The sequence below is a fragment of the Lactuca virosa genome, chromosome 2, assembly GCF_052849685.1.
Source record: "Lactuca virosa cultivar CGN04683 chromosome 2, Lactuca_virosa_CGN04683_v6, whole genome shotgun sequence".
Lineage (NCBI taxonomy): Eukaryota > Viridiplantae > Streptophyta > Magnoliopsida > Asterales > Asteraceae > Lactuca > Lactuca virosa.
The window spans coordinates 147721155-147741374 of NC_136427.1; the positions used below are offsets into that span (position 1 = coordinate 147721155).

At 36.6% G+C, this 20220-nt stretch overlaps 1 pseudogene across 1 annotated transcript; it reads right to left on the reverse strand.

Annotated features, from left to right (window-relative positions):
- Positions 1-12884: 12884 nt before the first annotated feature.
- Positions 12885-18968, reverse strand: LOC145157846 (uncharacterized; annotated as a pseudogene). The gene is made up of 5 exons (XR_013737219.1): positions 18650-18968; positions 17475-17823; positions 14509-14850; positions 14207-14437; positions 12885-13254 (listed from the first exon to the last, which is right to left on the reverse strand). The product of XR_013737219.1 is annotated as an uncharacterized LOC145157846 (transcript).
- Between the last annotated feature and the right edge of the window lie 1252 nt (positions 18969-20220).

Genomic DNA, 20220 nt, shown 5'->3' on the forward strand with positions numbered 1-20220 from the left:
ACAGCTTAGGCGAAATCAGGGTAGGTAATGATGATTCGGTTGGAAGTCTGTGGGAGAGCCTAGATGTTCATGGGAATTCGGAGTGGAATTGGTAGATATTGTTGAGGCAAGGGTTTGAACCCTAAGTTGCAGTATCTTGTGGATAAGCGATGCAGGACGCAGAAAGGCTAGGCTGGGTGGTCTTGATATTTGATATCTTGGGAACTTGGTGGTTGGACCGGGTGCGAGGATGGTAATCTCGGAAAACGGCTAAGGATGTCTAAGTACCAGTCGGGTAAGGGTAATCGGAGGTTATGACGCATGATGGACCCCGAGGGAGCGGCAGAGTATCGACCCGTTATGGAAAGGAATTGGAATCGAGGGTCGCGCGGATTCAGTTCAGGATTTTGACTCCGTGAGATGGGATCCGGGAGTGTAAGGATGCCAAGGGCATCATGGGAAGTATACCAGGATAGCGAATGGATATGGTTTGATGGTGGCGCAGGCCATCACGATATATCTCGAGTGGTTCCATCAGTAATGGGACCACGACATGTTGAACCCGGGTAAAGTCAGATCAAGGGAGGTCGGGTATGATGTAAGACTGTAGTTGTTCTAGTAGCATTCGTTGTGGCATCGGAGTCAGTGGCGACGGGTTGTCAGTCTGTCATGATCGGATGGATCAAGGATCGAAGGAGTCGAGGGAGGAGGCATCGTCAAGGCAGTGAATGTCGGGCGGGGTGTCCTTCGGAGGCCATATTTGACTGCTGAGCGTGTGTCTCTAGCTCAGCAATCGGGAAGGTATCCGGTGTTTCGGATGGTTGGCAGGCAAGTTGGGACCAGGAAGGTCCCGACCGTTCTTCAAGAAAGCCGTCATATGGCAGAAAGAGGACTAGGAGCGACTTCAATAATTTGGAGCCTATGAATGGAATTGTGGGTTATTCGGTAGTCGCAGTGAGTCGGTGACTTTTGTTCTTTAAGAAGCCACATGGTATCACGAGTGGGAATTATTCGACCTAGGCCAGTCTCTCGAGGAATCAGTTTAAGGATGATTCGTTGTGGGCAATCTGTCAGGGAGACAGACCATCTCGAGGCTTTGGGTATCGAAGGGAATAGACGTGATCAGGTTGTAAGGAAATCGTTCATCTTCGAATTCTAGAACCCGCGAGGGTTGACTTTGATTGCCTTGGGAAGATTGAAGTATCCCTGGGTTTGTGTCCGTGGTGCTCAGGTAGTCTGGTTTGTCGGGGATGGTGATGCATGACTTCGAGGACGAAGTCTAGTTTAAGTGGGGGAGAGTTGTAACGCCTTGTTTGAAATTACTCGGTTGGGGCCTCGGAAACCAATGGAATAGGGGCGATTCGGTCTTTATGGGTCCCGAGATTTATCCGAAAGGTTTTAGGATTGGAGGTGTTGAGGGGAGCGTAGGGCTTCCCGCCGCCTTCTCGTAGATATAAAGTTCGTCGGAAACGGACTTGGAATAAAGGAGTTATGACACTTAGTATTTATTGTCGATTATAGCCCCTAATGGAAAATTAGTGGCAAGATGATCCCATGCATGCAAGGTGGCCAGCTCGAGAGTACGCCCAGCGTAAGCTGGGGTACGCCCAACGTAGATGGGGAATATGGTCGTGGGTGATTGGAGACGTACGCCCAGCGTACTAGGAGTATCCCCAGCGTACGCCCAGAGTCACTAAACCCTAAATTTTAGGGTGTGACACTATATAAAGAACATTACACCCTCTAGGGTCAGCCTCCTTCTCATCCTTTAACCCCTCTTCGAAACCCTAACCCTTATAGTGAGAGTGTAAGCTTGTAAGGCCATCTTGGAGTGCATTTTGGTGTTCTTGAAGAAGAGTGATCATCTTGGAGTTTCATTGATCAGGGAAGAGCTTTTGGATCCAGGTTCTCCAGCCCATTTGCAAGTCTCTGAAGGTATAAAGTTTCTACCTTGTCATCTTATTACTTGAGATCTAGATTCGGGCTTGTTTGGTGTTTTTATGAGCTTTTGGACTATCTCTTGGGAGTTGGGAACTCCAGAGCTTAGGGAGAGTAGATCTGAGGTCCTTTGGTCTATCCACTTCATAAAAATGCAATCTTAATGAGCATTCTAACCTCATGCATGGATCAAGACCCTTGGAAAGGTCTTAATGGGTTGTTGGGAGCATATGGAGCATGCAAAGGCATAAAGTTGCCAACTTTATGCCTTAAGACGTCTTAATGGACCTAGATCTGAAGTTTGATGTTGGAAATCCCGAGTATCAAGCATTTAATAGAGAAGTAGCTTAACAGAGGAGTACACTGGACGTACATGCAAGTACGCGCCGCGTACACCACTCCCAGTCAGTACGCTTAGCGTACGTAAGAGTACACCCCACGTACTCATCGGTTTTGGTCTTGTCGTGTTTTGGGCCTCGGGTTGGGCCAAGCAATGGACTTTGGGTCTTTGGGCTTCAGTGGGCCATCAGGAGTCAGATGTTTTGGGCCAGGAATATGTTTGGGCTTAGGGTAAGGCCCATTAAAGGGATTGGGCCCAATTGAGCAAGTTGGGCCATTAGTGGACCACTAGTGGGTTTGGAAAGCCTACCTAGTGTTGGGTTTTGATTGGAGCATTGGGCCTTAGTTTTGGATCATGCTGGGCCAGGGGTAAAATGGTCATTTTACCCCATACATGGATTAAGGATTATGGTATGGGCCCCAGTTGCTAATTGGGTATATCATTTCGGTATTGATGGTCAGGGCAACAGCTAAGGATTTCTTCAGGAAGCTTCCACATTCGAGGCGAGTCTTCTCACCATACCAATGGGTCTAAGGCACCAAGGCCGGCCCATTTTATGTTAGTTGGTATACTTGTTGTGTAGAGGTGTGTGACATTGTTATGCATTGACATGTGGTAGAGATAGCCGGTATGGCTAATGGTAGAGATAGCCTGTATGGCTACTGGTAGAGATAGCCTGTAAGGCTAACGGTAGAGATAGCCTGTATGGCTAGTGGTAGAGATAGCCTGTATGGCTAAGGGTAGAGATAACATTGTTGCTAATGGTAGAGATAGCTTTATAGCTAATTGATATGTGTTATGTGGTAGAGGTAGCTTTATAACTGATAGATATGTGTATGTGGTAGAGGTAGCTTTTATAGCTTGCATGTTATGTGGTTGTTGTGTGGGGTATGCTCTGGGGAACTCACTAAGCTTCGCGCTTACAGGTTTGTTTATGGTTTCAGTTACTTCAGGTTCCAAGGGCAAGGCGTGATGACGCGGCATGCACCCTCTCACAGACGTTTTGGGACACTCTGATGTTTGGAATAAAGTTGTGTTTGACTTATGTTTTGAAAACAATTATAACTGGATTTCTTAATGTATGACAACATGTTGCTTATTTTAAAACGAAAATTTTACTTTCAAAATTGGGTCGTTACAAAGAATGAGAGAGATTCTCGGCCTTAGAAGCTTCTTGAGTGGAGTTTTTCGAACTTAAGGTAGATCTATGGGAATGGATCACGAAATAGAGTGTTAAGGAGTGAAGGATTATCTTTAAATGAAGTTAATCACCTTGTTTAGAGAGTAGCTTACCCAAAAGTGATGATCTTCGATGAAGTTTGCTTGATGCACACTTACAACTCACGAAAATTTGAGAGGATGGAGATGAAAATTTTCTTGAGAGCTCTAGAGAGGATTTTGGTGTTTGAGAAATGAGAAAAGTGTGGGTGGTTTTTGGGGTTCTCGGCCGAGACTAGAAGAAGAGAGGGAGGGAAGATCAAGATGATTAATGGGTAATACACATTGGTTTAGTTATCTTGATTCTAGTTACATGTAAGGTTTTGCATGGATATTCAACATATAATAGTGAGGTGTCATCTCCATTTCTTCCCTTTTTTTTTTATAAACCGAGAATGGAGATGGAGGAAAAAGAAAATGGACCTTGGGCTTGAATTTGGTTCATGACCGAGAATTTGTAGCCCAACAAGAAATTTTTCGACCCATTAGGGCCCAATAGGAGCTTACGGACCAAAAGAGGCCCATGAAAATGATGTGAGACATTCTAGGTCCATTATGGCCCAAAATACTATAGTTTAATGATTGTGGGTCCAATAAGAGCCCAAATAGAGTTCCTTGGCCCAAAATAGCCAAATTGAAAGTTTACTAGCCCATTAGGCCCAGTAAGAGGATCATGGCTCATTCTGAGATTGAATTGAAACATTAGGGTTACGACCCAATGTTGAATGTATAACATGCATTGAACTAGGTTCTTGGAATGAATATCATATATTATCAAGCTTAAAGTTGCAGAATACATCAAAAGTTGATTACATATAAACATAACTTCCTAGCCGAGAGTGCTAGTTGTGACAAAGTATCACACAGACAACAAGTATATCAACAATATCATACAAGAGCCGGCCTTGGTGCCTTAGACCCGATAAACCCAGTGAGGAAACTCACCTCAAATGTTGAAACTCACGGTAAGAAATCTCTAGCGACTGCTCTGACGACTCCCCAAGCTACCAGAACAAAATAACACCCAGTCAAAATCCATTAATCCAAACTTGGGGTAAAATGACCTTTTTACCCCTTACCTAATCTGGTCCATGGCTAAGGCCCAAATCCACAACACAAAAGGCCCAACACTAGATAGTCTTCCCAAACCCACTAGTAGCCCAATTATGGCCCACTTTTCCTAATTGGGCCCAAGCTCTTCTAACAAACCTTATCCCCGACCCAAACACTTCCCTTACCTACAAATCTTCTACAATTTTCCTAATTTTCCTAGATCAAACTTGGTCAGAGTCAAAGTCAAAGTCAAAGGGCCGAGTCGACCCAACTCGTCGAGTTGTTCCTTCAACTTGCCGAGTTGATCCTACTGCAGAGTCGGGAGAAAACGAGACAACTCGCCGATTTTATCCATAAACTCGTCGAGTTTGCCAAGAAACCACCATCTTAATCCATTAAGCCCTTTTTATCAGATCTAAGGCTCCAAAATGTAGATCTAAGTTGCTTCCAACGTATACATCCATAAACTCGATATCTTGATGGCTTTGCATGCCCCAAATGGATCTAAACTCGAGATACAACAACCTACTTCCATGGAAATGGCATTTTCTCATGCATGGAAGGATTTTAATCCAAAACATGACCACTTTATGAATCAAGGGACCAAATAACGTCGTGAATGGAAATTCCCAGCATCACAACCATGAGAGTTCATCATATTTCATTAATGGGACCAAAAAGGTCCATGAATCTAAACCAAGAGAGATCTAAGCTATCAATCACCAAGTTCAAGACTTTATACCTGAAATGGTTGCCAAAAGTGTGTGAGATTCTGGATCTAATGCTTCCCTCCAGGCTAAACAACTTCAAGCTCTTCTAAATCCTTCACCAAGCATAAAAAGCACATAAAAATCCACTCAAAACCACAAGATTCCCAATAAGAGGCTCACAACTCGATTTAGGGTTTTTGGAGAACAAAGAGGTTGATAAGGAGGCTGTTCAAGGGAGTTTAAGGTCTTTAAATAGGGTGCAAAACCCTGAAAATTAGGGTTTCATACTCAGCCGCCAACTCGTCGAGTTGAGGCATCCCAACTCGACGAGTTGGTTCATTAAACTACGCGGACAAAGTCCATTTAACACGACGAGTCGAGGCTTCCAAATCGTTGAGTCCTACAAGAAAATTCAATAATTTTATAGATAAATCCTTACCAGGAACCCGACGTTACAAGTTCTTCCTCGCCGTCTCTTTCTCGCCTTCATACCAGGATCCACAAATCTATTTTACCGTTGAGTTCTCTCCATCCTTATATCTCTTTTGTTGAACATCAACCTGTAAGTATTTATTTGCACTTGCATTTGATTTCCACTTTCTGTTTGAACCTGCATCGATTTAATATCCGTTATCTTCAATGGAAATTTGAATTAATTTTCATCCTCATTGTTAATCACGGTAATGCCACAAACGGTTTGACCTAATCGATATTGTGTTTAACATAACCAGAAGGCAATGCATTTTGTGTGGAAGATGATATCTAGTGATCGACCTGAGCTATAGTATAATTGTTTACTTTATTTCAGGTAAACTTCTGATTAAATATACTTTTTCTTTTCCGTTTAGATTTCTAGATTAGAATTGAAACTGGTGATCTTTGCAAGTGAGCAACTGTTCAAAATGATTTTTCTGATGGGTTATGGGTTTCATCTACATTTCAGGAGCCTTTTGGAACTGCTGTGAGAATGTTGGTCAAAAGGAGGACTTATTTTCTTGAGTTTAATTCCTTTTAATGTAAGAATTCTAATCATCTTCACTTTTTTAATCTGATGAAACTACTGTAAAATCTATTTGTAGGTCAGCAAGATCATTGGCTGGAAGTTCAACTCCACCAAATAGAGGTTATTTGTGGACAACAAGAAGTGGCCCGACTTCATCTATGGCTATGGCTGATGATGATGATCATCATCATTCTTCAGAAGATGAGTCATCTGTTAAGACACCTGCAATGACAACTTCCCAACCTAGGCCGGTACCCCACTCTATAAGTCTTTCTTCAAGCTTGATTATTGATTTCTAGTATTTGTTGTTTGCAGCTCTTAATGTAAAAATTAATTAAGAGGTGAATCACATATGAATTATATGTGATTCACATATTAATCACATGTAAATCACAAGTGAATCACGTATCAATTACATGTGATTCATATGTAAATCACAAGTGAATCACATAGGCATTACGTCTATATGCACATATGCATTTTGTGTGAGTGTTCTTCGTTAACTATTTTTTTTAAATTTTCTTGTGCATTTCACATTTGAATCTTAAAAGATACAATCACATGTGAATATTACATTATATAATCATATGCGAATCTCACATGATATATACATGTGCATTTTTATGAGTGTTCTTGCATTAATCATTTTTTTTTTTAATTTTCTTGTAAATTTTGAAGAATTTGTGGAAAATATTGAAGAGGTGAAAAGTGATAAATTGAAGAAAATATGAAAATCTTGATATAAAGAAATGATAATACTGTGAATCTTTGTAGTTTATTTTATATATATTTTATTTTGTATCGAATAAAATACTTGTAGTATTATGTTTATAGATTGATTAATAAAAATAAGATTTTTTATGATTTACTTAGGGATATTATAGTATAAGAAATTTACATATATGCATTTGAAAAAATATGCATATATGCACCTAAAACATTGAACTTTTTAGTTAAAAAAATTATAGTTTTTTTTTTTTTAATTTACTGATTTTTAAAAAATGTACTTTTAAAAAAATTGCAATTTTTTAAAAAAGATTGCAGTTTTTTTCGAAGAAAATGCAGTTTTGTTGAAAAAATTGCAATTTTTTTTTAAAAAAAAAGTTGTTTTTTTTTGAAGTTCATGTTTTCTGAAAAAAATTAAAAAATCTCCATCTTTTTAAATCGAAAATTATTTTTTTTAAAAAAATCCAAAATTTGATTTATTATGTTAATTTTTAGAAATTTTTATTAATATTTCCAATAAAAAAATTAAACATTAAATGAGTTCGGTAAGATGACGATCATGCCCTTAATGAGTTAATTTTGATCTAACTCTCTACCTTTAGTTCTCAGGTTTTCGGGAAACTATAAGTTCTCAACGGATCTCACCCACACACACACACACACACACACACACACACACACACACACACATATATATATATATATATATATATATGTTTCGGTTTACGTTCTATGGAAAACAAAAAAACCCTAAAATGAATAAAAAAAATACTTAGAGATCCCAAATCTTTTTTTTGACTTTATATTCTTCAAAAATCGTAACTTTTTATATAATTTCACTGATTTTTATGTTGAAAAAAAATAAATAATAAATAAAATTGATTTTTTAATTTTTTTTCTGAGAATTTATAAAAAAAGCTGCGATTTTTAAGAATATAAAACCAAAAAAAAATTGTGATGTCTATGTATTTTTTTATGCATTTTTAGGGTTTTTTCTGTAACGCCCCGACTCTCAGGTGGTAATTTTATGGCTTTGATGTTCATAAGTTGCAAGGTCTACTCGACGAGTTGGATGCCCTGACTCGTCGAGTAGGAGCGGTTTGGGCCACGTGTTTAAGTGACCTACTCGCCGAGTCCAAGATAGGACTCGACGAGTAGGAGCTGAAGGATGAAACCCTAATTCTCGGGGTTTTGCACCATATTTAAAGGATCATAAGCCTCCTTCAGCCCCCTTGCAGCCTCTTGAGAGTCCAGCAAACCCTAATCCGTGTGTGTGCTTCATTCTTGGGTGTTTTAAGCTTTGGAAGGTGGATCTTTGTAAGAAGAACTTGGAGAGCAAGTGGCTAGAAGCAAGGAACGTGTGGGGATCTGATATCTACCTCAGTTAGCATCTTTTGGAAGGTATCAAGTCATTACCTTGGCCTCATTTCATTCTAGATATAATTTGGTTAAAGATTAGGGATTTTCTAGCATAATAAGAAGCTATTCTTGGGTATGAGCTCAAATCTGAAGTTTTAACTTCAGATCTGAACTCTCTTTGGTCTCCAAGTCCATAAAGCTCTCAGCTTTAGCAAGTATGAACCTCTCCTTAAGTGTGAAACTCCATTTCAAGCGTGGTTTTGATATTATAAGACTTTAGAGCCCTGCATGCACGTAAAGTTTGCAACTTTACGTGATAAACATGCATTGGGAAGTTGGATCTGCATTTTGGAACCTTAAAGTGGCTTAAAAAGCATTTGAATGGATAGTGGACTGAAGGGACTCGGTGAGTTGCATGGTCAGCTCGGCGAGTCCAATGAAGATTGTCATGCAAGGACTTCTGCATGGACTCGGCGAGTCAGTGGGGTGACTCGGCAAGTCAACTTGGGTTTTCCCGAAGTTTGGACACGCTTGAACTCGGCGAGTTGCGGGAAACTTGATGAGTCAGTGGGGGGTTTTTCACGACTACTCGAGTTCTGGAAGGACTCGACGAGTTGGGTCAACATGGATTGTTGACCTTGACTTTGGCTAAGGGTTATCTATTTGACTTTTGGGGCATTTTAGGAAGTTGGAAATTTATGAGTATGGATCATTGGTAGTTATAGGTGTTGGAGTTGGGGCAGCGTTTCGGGAGCGCAATTTTGTGGTTCAGTTCGACATTGCAAGGTGAGTTATCCTCACTATTTCAACAGGGTCTAAGGCACCAAGGCCGAACCTTTATCTAATTTGTATCCGGGTATTTGCTCGATATGTTTATTGATCTGCTAGATCTGCATCCTGGTAGTTAGAATGGTATTATGTTCAGTGACCTGGTCTAGGTCGGTATCCTGGTATATAAGATGATGTTATGTTAGTGACTGGTTAGGTTGGTATCCTGGTTATAGTATGTGGCTATGCTATATGACCTGTTAGATCAGTTTGTTGTCTATAGACTATTATATGATTATCTGTTATATGTGTACATGGTTGTTTGATTGGGGGTTGGGTTGAGGCGGTCCTGCTTTGTGCTGAAGGCCAACATACCCAATGAGCGGTCCGGATAGGCTACAAGCCTTGCGAGGCGGTCTAGACGTGCCGAAGGCTCGGAGAACGGTCCAGATAGACTGAAGGCCTGCGAGGCGGTCCGGTCAGGATGAAGGCTCATTATACATACTGTAGACTCAGAGAGTGGACCAGGTGGACTGAAGGCTCGGTGCGGGCAGACCAGTCACACTGTAGACTCGAGATGCATGGCTGTTCTGTTTACTTATGTTATATGTTATGGTTATATCGGTATGGCGTTGGTATTTTGGGGGTAACTCACTAAGCCTTCGAGCTTACAGTTTCATTTTATTGTTACAGGTTCAGCGGATGACCACAGGAAGGCGAAGGCGTGACCGTACACTCCCTCGATTGATGATTTTGATTTCTGGGAACTCTAATGTTTAAACTATTTTGAAAACAAATTGTAATAACTGAATGGTTTTAAATGATTTAAAAAGTTTTAAACTGGCTTGAATTTTATGGATGTTATAAGTTGGTATCAGAGCATTGGTTTGAGTGAATTGGAGGAACACTCGTGTGAATCCAGTCTCAAATCAAGGAAGAATTTTCAAAATGATTTTTAAATGGTTTTCAAAATAAGTAAAAGGAGGATACAAGTGTACGATCAGCCGGAGCCAGTAAGTAGACCCCAAAATACCATACGGTTATTTGATTAGGTGATATGATAGAACAACATGTTAGTACTAGGCTAGGGATCTTCGGGAATTGCATGATAGAATTGCCTGATTACATGATGCCTGCTAGCCTAGGGTTTTCTTTATATGAGATTGACATCATTACTGTAGTTACTTGTGTATGTATCGCGGCTGTACATAATTAAGATCTTATAGCCCGAGAATGTTTGATTTGGCCTTATGTTCTGTTCATATTGATTAGGGCTTAGGGTAGGATCAGATATTCGAAAGTCTATAGGATCCAACGTTATGTATTGTTAGCATACACTAGTGCTGCAGGGTTGGTGGAAGTTTCATGGATGGGTGAGTAGAGAGAGGCCGGGAGGCCAGTTACGAGATATTTAGCATTCCTCTAGGAGTGAGGAATGAGCGCTCGCTACGATTATGTATATTGTTAGGGCGTTGTGATGATACTTGAGACAAATATGGGTAGGTTTGGAAGGCAATGGCGGTTATGGTGGCAGAAGAAAAAGGAACGGGTGACATTGTATAATCATTTATGATTATACCAAACCTGCCGTGCCGGTACGTCGGAGGGTTAGAGCGGCAAATGTGAAATACGTGGCTGAGGTTGAATCTCAAGATATCTATTTTATTTTTAATCTCAACGGAACATACCTCTCTCTCTCTCTCTCTCTCTCTCTCTCTCTCTCTCTCTCTCTCTCTCTCTCTCTCTCTCTCTCTCTCTATATATATATATATATATATATATATATATATATATATATATATATATATATATATATATATATATATATATATATATATATATATATGGAATTAGGTTAATGTATAAACTTTAGTTATTGTATGATTGTATAACCAATTTTGGACCAATCATCGTCTAGAGGCAAATTAACAACATTGAATAATATTAATTTAATAACCTAACATTACATTTCTATATTTATAGCAATTCCCCATATGTTTAATCGTTCTCCTTTTATTGCCTTCTACCTTTGTTTTTTAGATTTTTTTTAGAAGCAGCCATATTATCTCATATTTTACACGAATTTAAATGCACCCTATAATGACTAATGATCTAAAGGGTTATAATGAATTTTTATTCATTTGTTTATTATTTTGCATCTTACTTTTATTCTTAATTACCTTGAACATTTTTTTTTGTTGATTTTTCAAAATAAAGATAAAAATACCATATGCTATAATGGATAGATTTTTAAAAATAAAGATAAAAATTAAAAAATACCATATGCTATAATGTATAGATTTATAAGGTAGCATTTATTTAAAAAAAAAAATACAATCCTGCAATAGAAATGCAATGTCTTAATAAACAAATAAATGTACATGCATTGCTATTTCTAACACAAGAAGCATAAAAATTACACAGCTGCTTATTTTCTTGTTATCCTCTTCCAAAACATAAAAAGTTATAAACTTTTATTCCCTTTGTTTACAAGTGCATAGTCTAATAAAATAATAATGATTTTCCATTCTCTTTTCCTTTCCCTCCCTATGATAAAGATTTGATAACCAAATGTCAAAGTAGATGTTAATATACGGATATGAAGGATCATATATTTCCAATATCCACTTCCAGGGTCCATTTAAATTTAAAATTGGTCTAGTGACATATAATTGACGAATATTGTTAGTGGAAATATAGCGAAAATGAGTCTATAACATGGGAAAATCAAAGGTATGTCAAGCGTCCAAAGTAGTTAGACGTGACAATGGAACGAGTTTTGACCTTGATCCACTTCAAACTCGCGCAAAATTAATGGGTTTGGATCATATTTTATGATTCGTTTACCCATTAACGACCCATATCCATTAACCTTTTTATTAAAAGGGTCAGGTATGGATCATTATCGATCTGATCCGTTTATGACCCGTCCCGTCTAAAATTTTGAAATATAAATTAATTATTTATGAGTAATAATACATTTATCAATCTTCAAATAAAGGAGTCGAGGAGTTAGACTGTTAGATGTTCTACTTCAACTTCTTAGTTCAGTTACTAAGCCAAATGACCGATTGCAGTCGACTCCTAATATAACCGACTCTATAATCTTTTGAAATCGATATTCCACAATCAAGACGCAAGAGTAAGAAGAAAAGGTCTTCGGAAGAAAAGGCTGCAATCGAGTTATCGACATTCCACAATCATAATACATTGGAAAAGTTATAATGTTGTTTGGTTTTAGTGATCATGTTATATGTGTTTTAATGAATAATTATAGCCTAAACTTAATATTGTAAATAAGTCGGGTAAAAGGGTTGAAATCCGGTGGATAAAGGTATGGGTTTAATCATTCAAAACTCTGCGGGTTACGGGTCAGGTTTGGATTATCATTTGAAAATTGCTTAATGGGTTTGGATCCGCTCCATTGTCAGGCCTAAAAGTAGTTGAAAGTTGAAACAACAAAGGGTCTGATGTCTCAACAACATTTAACCAAATAAGAGCTCCTCACAATGAAAACATCTAATCCATGGATTCATACAAGAAAATTTTCAAAGTATTTAAGAGTTTGATGAGAAAGATTTCATCATCAAGCATCAAAGGGTGATGAAGGCCCGGGCATAGAGATGTGGTTGGAGGCGTTGCAAAAATCATCAGGAAAAAGTGCACCATTGGCATCCCACAATGATCTTTGTTTGAAGTGGAAGTGGAAGTGGAACCACCGAACCAGGGGGAGTCGAGAAGCAAATCTGGCGTGCAATATGATAAGAATGGAGAAAAGAAAACAGATAAATGAGAGAGAGAACAGAGATCTTATTCCAAAATCAAATCAGAGAAGCTCAGATGAGTGAGTCTTCCTGCCCAAGCTTCATACAGCCGAGTACATTCTTAGAAAACAAAAAGATGATCTCCCTCATTCATCAACATGACCTATATAATAAATCTATTCTCTCTAACAGAATCACCAACAGCCCCAATCATTCCCCTCCACTCCACGTGGCTTTGTGTAAACTTTCCATGTGCCAAATTTGTTAAATTGTTCCAGACTAGTGGGTCCCAGTAGCAACTTCCCTATCACAATACTTCATCATCATGTCATTGTCTTCTCTTTCCGATTGCTTACCACCAGTTTCATCTGCTGCTGCTCCTGCTTCCGCTTCCTGCTTCACTTCACACCACACAAAACAAATTTCATCAAAACAACTCAACCAATCATATTTATTATGACTAACTCACATCTTATTGCACGGCATAAATCGGCTAAATTCTAGAAATAGCAACCTACTTTCCATTTATTTGTGTATTATAGTGTCCTACTTTCATTTCTTTCACACCACAGAAGAAAAATAAATAAAAGGGAATTTCATCAAAAAGAATAAGGATATTCATATCATATTGATTGTTGTTCTAAATGATAGAGTTACTGGCACTGCACAAAAAATGAACAGAAAAAGGGCTAAATGCAAGATACAACAACCTACTTTCCCTCATTTGTATATAACAGCGTCCTACTATAAATCTGTGTTCATTGTACATTGAAATCTATCCAGTTATATAGTATTGTGCTCTTGTTAAGATATTCTACTTTGAAAAATCTACCTATTTATAGCAGTAAGAGTTGCTTCCTATTTGGATGAGTGGCTAGATCTGTCAATGTATAATGATGTAATAGAAAGAAATAAAAGTATGTTGCTATTTTCTTGCATTTAGACCTAAAGAATTGAAAGGTTCCAGTAGTGATGAATGATGATAAGCCTTTCAAGTTTCAACTTCCACCAACAGAATAACTATAAACTGATTTAAGCAAAACTCGATAACTGATCAGAACATGAAAATTTTGAAGTTGAAAGTGATACAGGGCTCAACACATATGAATTAACAAGAAAGAAACAGCAACATGCTTTCATTGATTTGTTTATTATAGCATATTCTACTTTCATCCCCTCCTATTCCTATAACAATTCTAACTGCTATAGTTGAGTAGATTTTTCAAATTATAATGTGTTTCTTGATAAGGAAGAAAAGAAAACTGAAAGTAGAATGCTAAAATTAGGTGATTTTTTTCTTAATAAGACAAAAACTGCAATAGAAAGAAATGAAAGAATTATGTATCACCTGAAATTGCCTCGAGGGATTGATCATGATGTTCATCGAGTGAGTATATTCAGTGAAGACAGATACAGCAGAATGACCCAATGGTGACATGGGGTCCCCATAAGCCTCCCAATCCCAGTCATCATCAGATGAACAAGCAGCATCATTCGAATTGGAATTGGAATTCTTTGAATTTGAGGTTTTCAATGTCTGTGACTCGTAGAGCACCGCTTCCAACAAACCGATGTTTTCCTATTATGCGAGGGCAAATCCGACTTTTCATGACCAATCAGAGCGAATCTTCATATAGAAAAATATCACTCAAAACCACCACCACCATCATAGATGGGACATGATGGATTGGATCTTCTGATTCTTTTGGGAGGATGTGAAATCGGGAATAGGAGGCTTTGTGGAAGAAGGGTGGAATATCGAGAAAATTGATATCCAGGAGGCTTGGGGCAAATATCCTAAATTCTTCAACTCCAATGCTGGGATTTGGAAGTTGTTATTTGGCATGTGATGATGATGTATCTCCGTTTGGGAATGTGCCCAAGTGTTGTCGTTTAGTGTTTGGAGGGTAAATTGGTAAACCTGCACACTGTCGTCACTTTGGTTCTTGTGTTCCAGAAATTCTTGATTTCGTTATCTGTACGCCCGGGTAACTGATAACAAAAAGTAATCACATCAATCACCATTTTAGTAAACAACGGAACATAACCGGTTATTCTGCATTTGGTATGCATTGGACTTGGACTAATGTCAATGGGAGAAACAAAAAAGTTGCAAATTTTTGTTCGCCTAATGCAATGCAAGAAATAGCATCGTACTTCCATTTATTTGTACACTATAGCATCTTAATTCCACTTATTTCCATCACAATATTCTACTTTCAAACTTTTTTCTTATTAAGGCATTAAACTTTATAACATCTCATGATTAATATGACATATCAAAGAAAAATAGATATATATATATATATATATATATATATATATATATATATATATAACAAGTTCAAAATAAAATATGTTCAAGTGCTCAACAACTACATAAGTCTTTATCACCATCATAAGTTTAAAACATGCCCAAAATAATAGGTTGCTCTTACTCTTCTCCATATTCTTCTATAATACAACTTCTTCAAGGTTTTAGAAACTCATTGGCTCCTACAACTTCAGTAATAGCCTACAGGAAGTGTTGTCACAATAAATTATCTCTGTCTGGTCTGGACTCTCAGAGGAAGTGCTTAATGAACAAAGGTTGTTTCATCTTTCGGCTGAATAAATAGTCAGAATGACAGTAAATCACCCTTCTGTTAGTGCTCAATGAAAAACGATTGTCTATTTGGTAACCAACAAAGAAATTATTAATTTATGAACTACTTTGATAAAAAAAAAAAATTGATATACATAATAATATGTGATCTTAAATACTTGATATAACTAATTCTGAATGTTTTAAATACTTACATAGAACATATTTTTACATAAGTAGTTATATTGGCTCATAAAAAAAATGAAATTAATAACAAATTTGATTTATCAAATTCTAAATTTCAAAGTTTAAGGTCACACACACACACACACACTAGACTATCACATACTTAAATAAAAATATATTTGAGCAATTAACAGCAAGCTTGGGGAACTGGATAAGAGAAACAAAGGAGGGCAAATTTGTATAAGGTTAGGACATAATGGGGTCTCATTTCCCTGACTTTCTCTATTAAGTCAAAAAGAAAGAAACATTAATATATAGCTTCCTGAATTAAGTCATGTCCCCATCAACTTTATTAAGTAAAAAAGAAACACATCTTAGGTACCATACTTCCAAGCATTCTTATCTTAGCAAGGATGTGAAGGGCACACTATTGTTTGGTAAAGGAGATGCCTTTTCAAGATTTGGCCACCTCAATGTCTAACAAGTACTTGAATTACTAGAAAAAAAAACACATCCATCCATTGTCATGATGACATCCATATGAGTTATTCATTTAACTAATGAAGTTTTTGGTTTTCACGACCATTTTGATGTTCAAGGGGCAGATCTGATTTTCTGTGAAAGTTGCTATTCCTTGCTTCTTAATATATATATATATATATATATATATATATATATATATATATATATATATATTATTGGATATAATGAAAACAAAAACATATGTTAAAAAAAAACATATTTGAAAGTTACATAAATTTCATGAAAGCTTGCTTCTTAAATCAATTCCCTGCAACCCTTTTGTCCTCTAACCTGCTAACTTATTTGAATCCCTAGGCATTATATATAAGATAATAGAGATGTCAAGGGCATTGAACCTTCATATGCAAAGGTCACATGTTTCGTAAATATGATATAACAAAAGCATCACTTTTGCTTCCTCATAAAAGTAAAGTCAGGGAAATCTATACATTTTGCTAGTTGGATCGGATTTTCCTACATGTGATGTGGGTATGTGAAATGATCTCCTTGAAGAAAAATTACTTATGGAATCTCCTTAGGTATTTTACCTTAGTATATTATAATGTAGGTCATAAGCATCTAAACAACTCCAATATAAGTTAGAAAGAACAATTCAACAACTTTCATACACAATAAAAAAAATATATATATATCCAAGAAAAGATAGCAATATCAAGAAACATAGCCCAAACAAATTTGTTTGCCATTAACCATGACTTATCATCATATAGCCAAACCAACCCAAGGGAAATACATGATGAAATTATACACCAAGTATGGAAAGACATAAATGTGGGTAAGTATAATCATTCAGCTCATGGCACAATACAAATCACTATATCAGAACGTGTATAGTTGAAAGATATAAACTAAAACAGAACATCAAACATGAGAGTTACTATTGCCAAACTTATTTTTCAGATTTTCTTAAAATCTTTTTCACAAGTGCTGAATGCATATGCTTAGCAAGATGTCTTTGTATGTATATGATATTAAATGTGTGTGTATATGCATGCATACTTACATATGTGCACTTGTTGTGAAGAAGATTCAAAAGAAGCCAAGGAATAAGTTTGGCAGCAGCCACACACACACACACACACACACACACACATATATATATATATATATATATATATATATATATATATATATATATATATATATATATATATATATAACATAAACTTATGATCACCAATATCAATTTACATTCACAAAAGAATATCAATGTTTGCAACTTGGATATAGCAGCTAAGGAAGGATTGGAATTTAGAAAAAAAAAAGTAATTGGGAAACAAAGTAGAGGAATAGAGGCATGCACCTCAACAGCCATGTGTGCCCATTTGTTCCCCATTTTAGCATGGAGTTCAATGATCCGGCGTTCCTCTTCTGGTGTAAATGCAACTTTTTTGAGATCAGGTCTTAAGTTATTTGCCCACTTTAAACGACAGCTTTTACCACAACGAGAAAGCCCAGAGTGCTTCTGAATTCCCCTCTCCATTTTTGTTCACATAATCCACCAAAATTGCATCTTCAGCAGATGTCCATGGACCTTTTTTCAGTGTCCCATTTCCTATCCTGTTTCTTTCACTGCTGGCTTCATCATTCAGTGAATTTATGCAATCCATGGACATTATTCTCTCCTCACTTTCACTTGTCATGTTGCTCATCTTCATAACACACACAAAACAAACATATAGCTATCTATCAGCGGACTGGAACTGTGGAAGTGGAATGCAATAATATATATGGAAAAATCTTTCCAAATACTAAAAAACTTTTAAAAGGTGTAATAAAGTATGCAGGAGATTTCGTTTTAGAACTTCTTCTGCAGCTTCAAGTTATAATAATCACTTTTGATGAAAAATCTTGATTAGTAACAAAGCAATAGATAAAATAAGGGTATCTAAGTAATTTTTCTCTACCCGTTGATTTTATGATTAATTTTGTTGCTGCTACTTGCTAGCTGGTATGAAACTAGAAACCGATCATTGTGGCTTGAAGTTAAATAAGCACTTTCCAAAAGCCCATCCAAACAGCCTCTAATACTAAGGAACTATTGTAATAGAAGATGAATTCATCATGCCAGGATTGAATACTCAACAGATTTCATTAACACAATATCTAAAACCCACAATTGCCTCTGAAAACTGAATAAAAATTGACAAGAAATAATACAGCATCAAATAAGAAATGGACCTATCACCTATCATATAGAGGCTCTTCACCTCACCCCAAACCCCACAAAAAACAGTAGCACACAGATTTATTTTTCTAACATCAAAAATCATTTCCAATTTAAGCAATTAAACTACTCTATCAAACCCACATGAATAATAATTTTGCTTAGTACGCATCCTAATATTTAATATCAACATAATTAAATAAAGACCGGAAGAATCGAGCTTACTATAAGTGAATAAACTCACTCACACAGTTTTACATCTATATAAAGAAAAAAAAAATCTGAAATTGGAAGGCAAGCTAGGGTTTTACCTTAACGAAGAACGCTGGATTGCTGAAGAAATATCAATTCCTCGTCATTGGACAAACAATAAATGGTAAAAGGAATTACGATGACTTCAATATCAACTAAAATCCTCAATTCAAACACCTGATTGCTGAATTCAAACCGTAAAAGGAATCTCTCTCTCTCTCTCTCTCTCTCTCTCTATATATATATATATATATATATATATATATACACTGTTGGCATCTTTCTTTTGTTCATCCACGTCAGCATCGCCATTCTTTTCTTGCTTTTCCTCTTCAGCATCCATGTCAGCATTTTCTTCAACTGAATTCGTGTTTTCATCTTCACCATTATGTTGACTTTTCATATGAACTACTGAGTGAGCCCGTGGTCACTTTTTCAATTGGTTTTGTTACCTTTTTATTTTTGACATTTTTGAATGTAAAAAATATCATTCTAACAACTAAACAGCCAATCACATTGGCAGCAACAAAAATTGGTAAAAGGGTACAAACGTCATTTGCAACCTAAAATCAAAATAATTTGATAAAAGTGCTCCCTAAATGAAACATGCAGGGATTATTAAAACATATATGCTCATAATGAAATTTAAAAACATGTTACTCATTTTTTATGAAAGTTGCTAAATATTGCATTTAACCCTTCTTTATTTACCAAAGCCATCTTATTCTATAGTAACTCTATACAACCATGCCTATATCCTTGCCTAATTAGGCAACAAAATTAAAATTTTAACAAGCAATGTCTCTTTCTAATTTGTTAAAACGCCTACATTATGTTGGTCGCAAGGACTTTGAAAGAGACAGTAACAGGTAGAAATGTTCTAAACCTGGACCGCGTGGTTATAATTTGTTGTTTTTGTCACTGTTGTCTTGGGATTAGTGTCAGCATAACTAAATCTAAGGCCTCGGGTAGATCACCAACACCATCAATCTTCAAGTGTTCATCTTTCCTATATCCCAAGCAACAATGAATGATGGTAAGGTTTCAACCAAATTGATCAGTAATGTATAATACCTCATAGATAGTTATGTGCCAGACTATATTTTACCTGGTCTGTCATTACAACAAAATTCTCACTCACATCCTTGCAAAAAAAATTTTATTGCAGTTCTCTTTTAGTGCACACACCGGTATATGATGAACTTTCACTTGGTTGTCTAATAAAACATGCTCTTAACATAAAAGCGATTATTTTATCCTTTGTGTTTCCTGTTGCTACCACCTGATTTCTGATGGATGAAAAAAATTTCAACACCCTTAGCCTCCAAATCATTGACATGTACACTAATATGATGTAGAAGTAAAAGTAGAATCTATATAGAGAAAAAACAAAATGAAAATTATTAATAAATAAAATATGAAAGATATAACCAATAATAACTGAAAATAGTAACAACCTCTTTTATTAACTCAGTTAAGCAACATAAATATCTTTCCAAGAAAATATATGTTGCAATTTTTATGAAAGTGGAATGGAATGGAATGATAAAAGAATGGTATTCATAGAATAAATGACACCATTCTTACCAACATCCCCTCTATGAACATGTAATGATGAATACTCACCCAT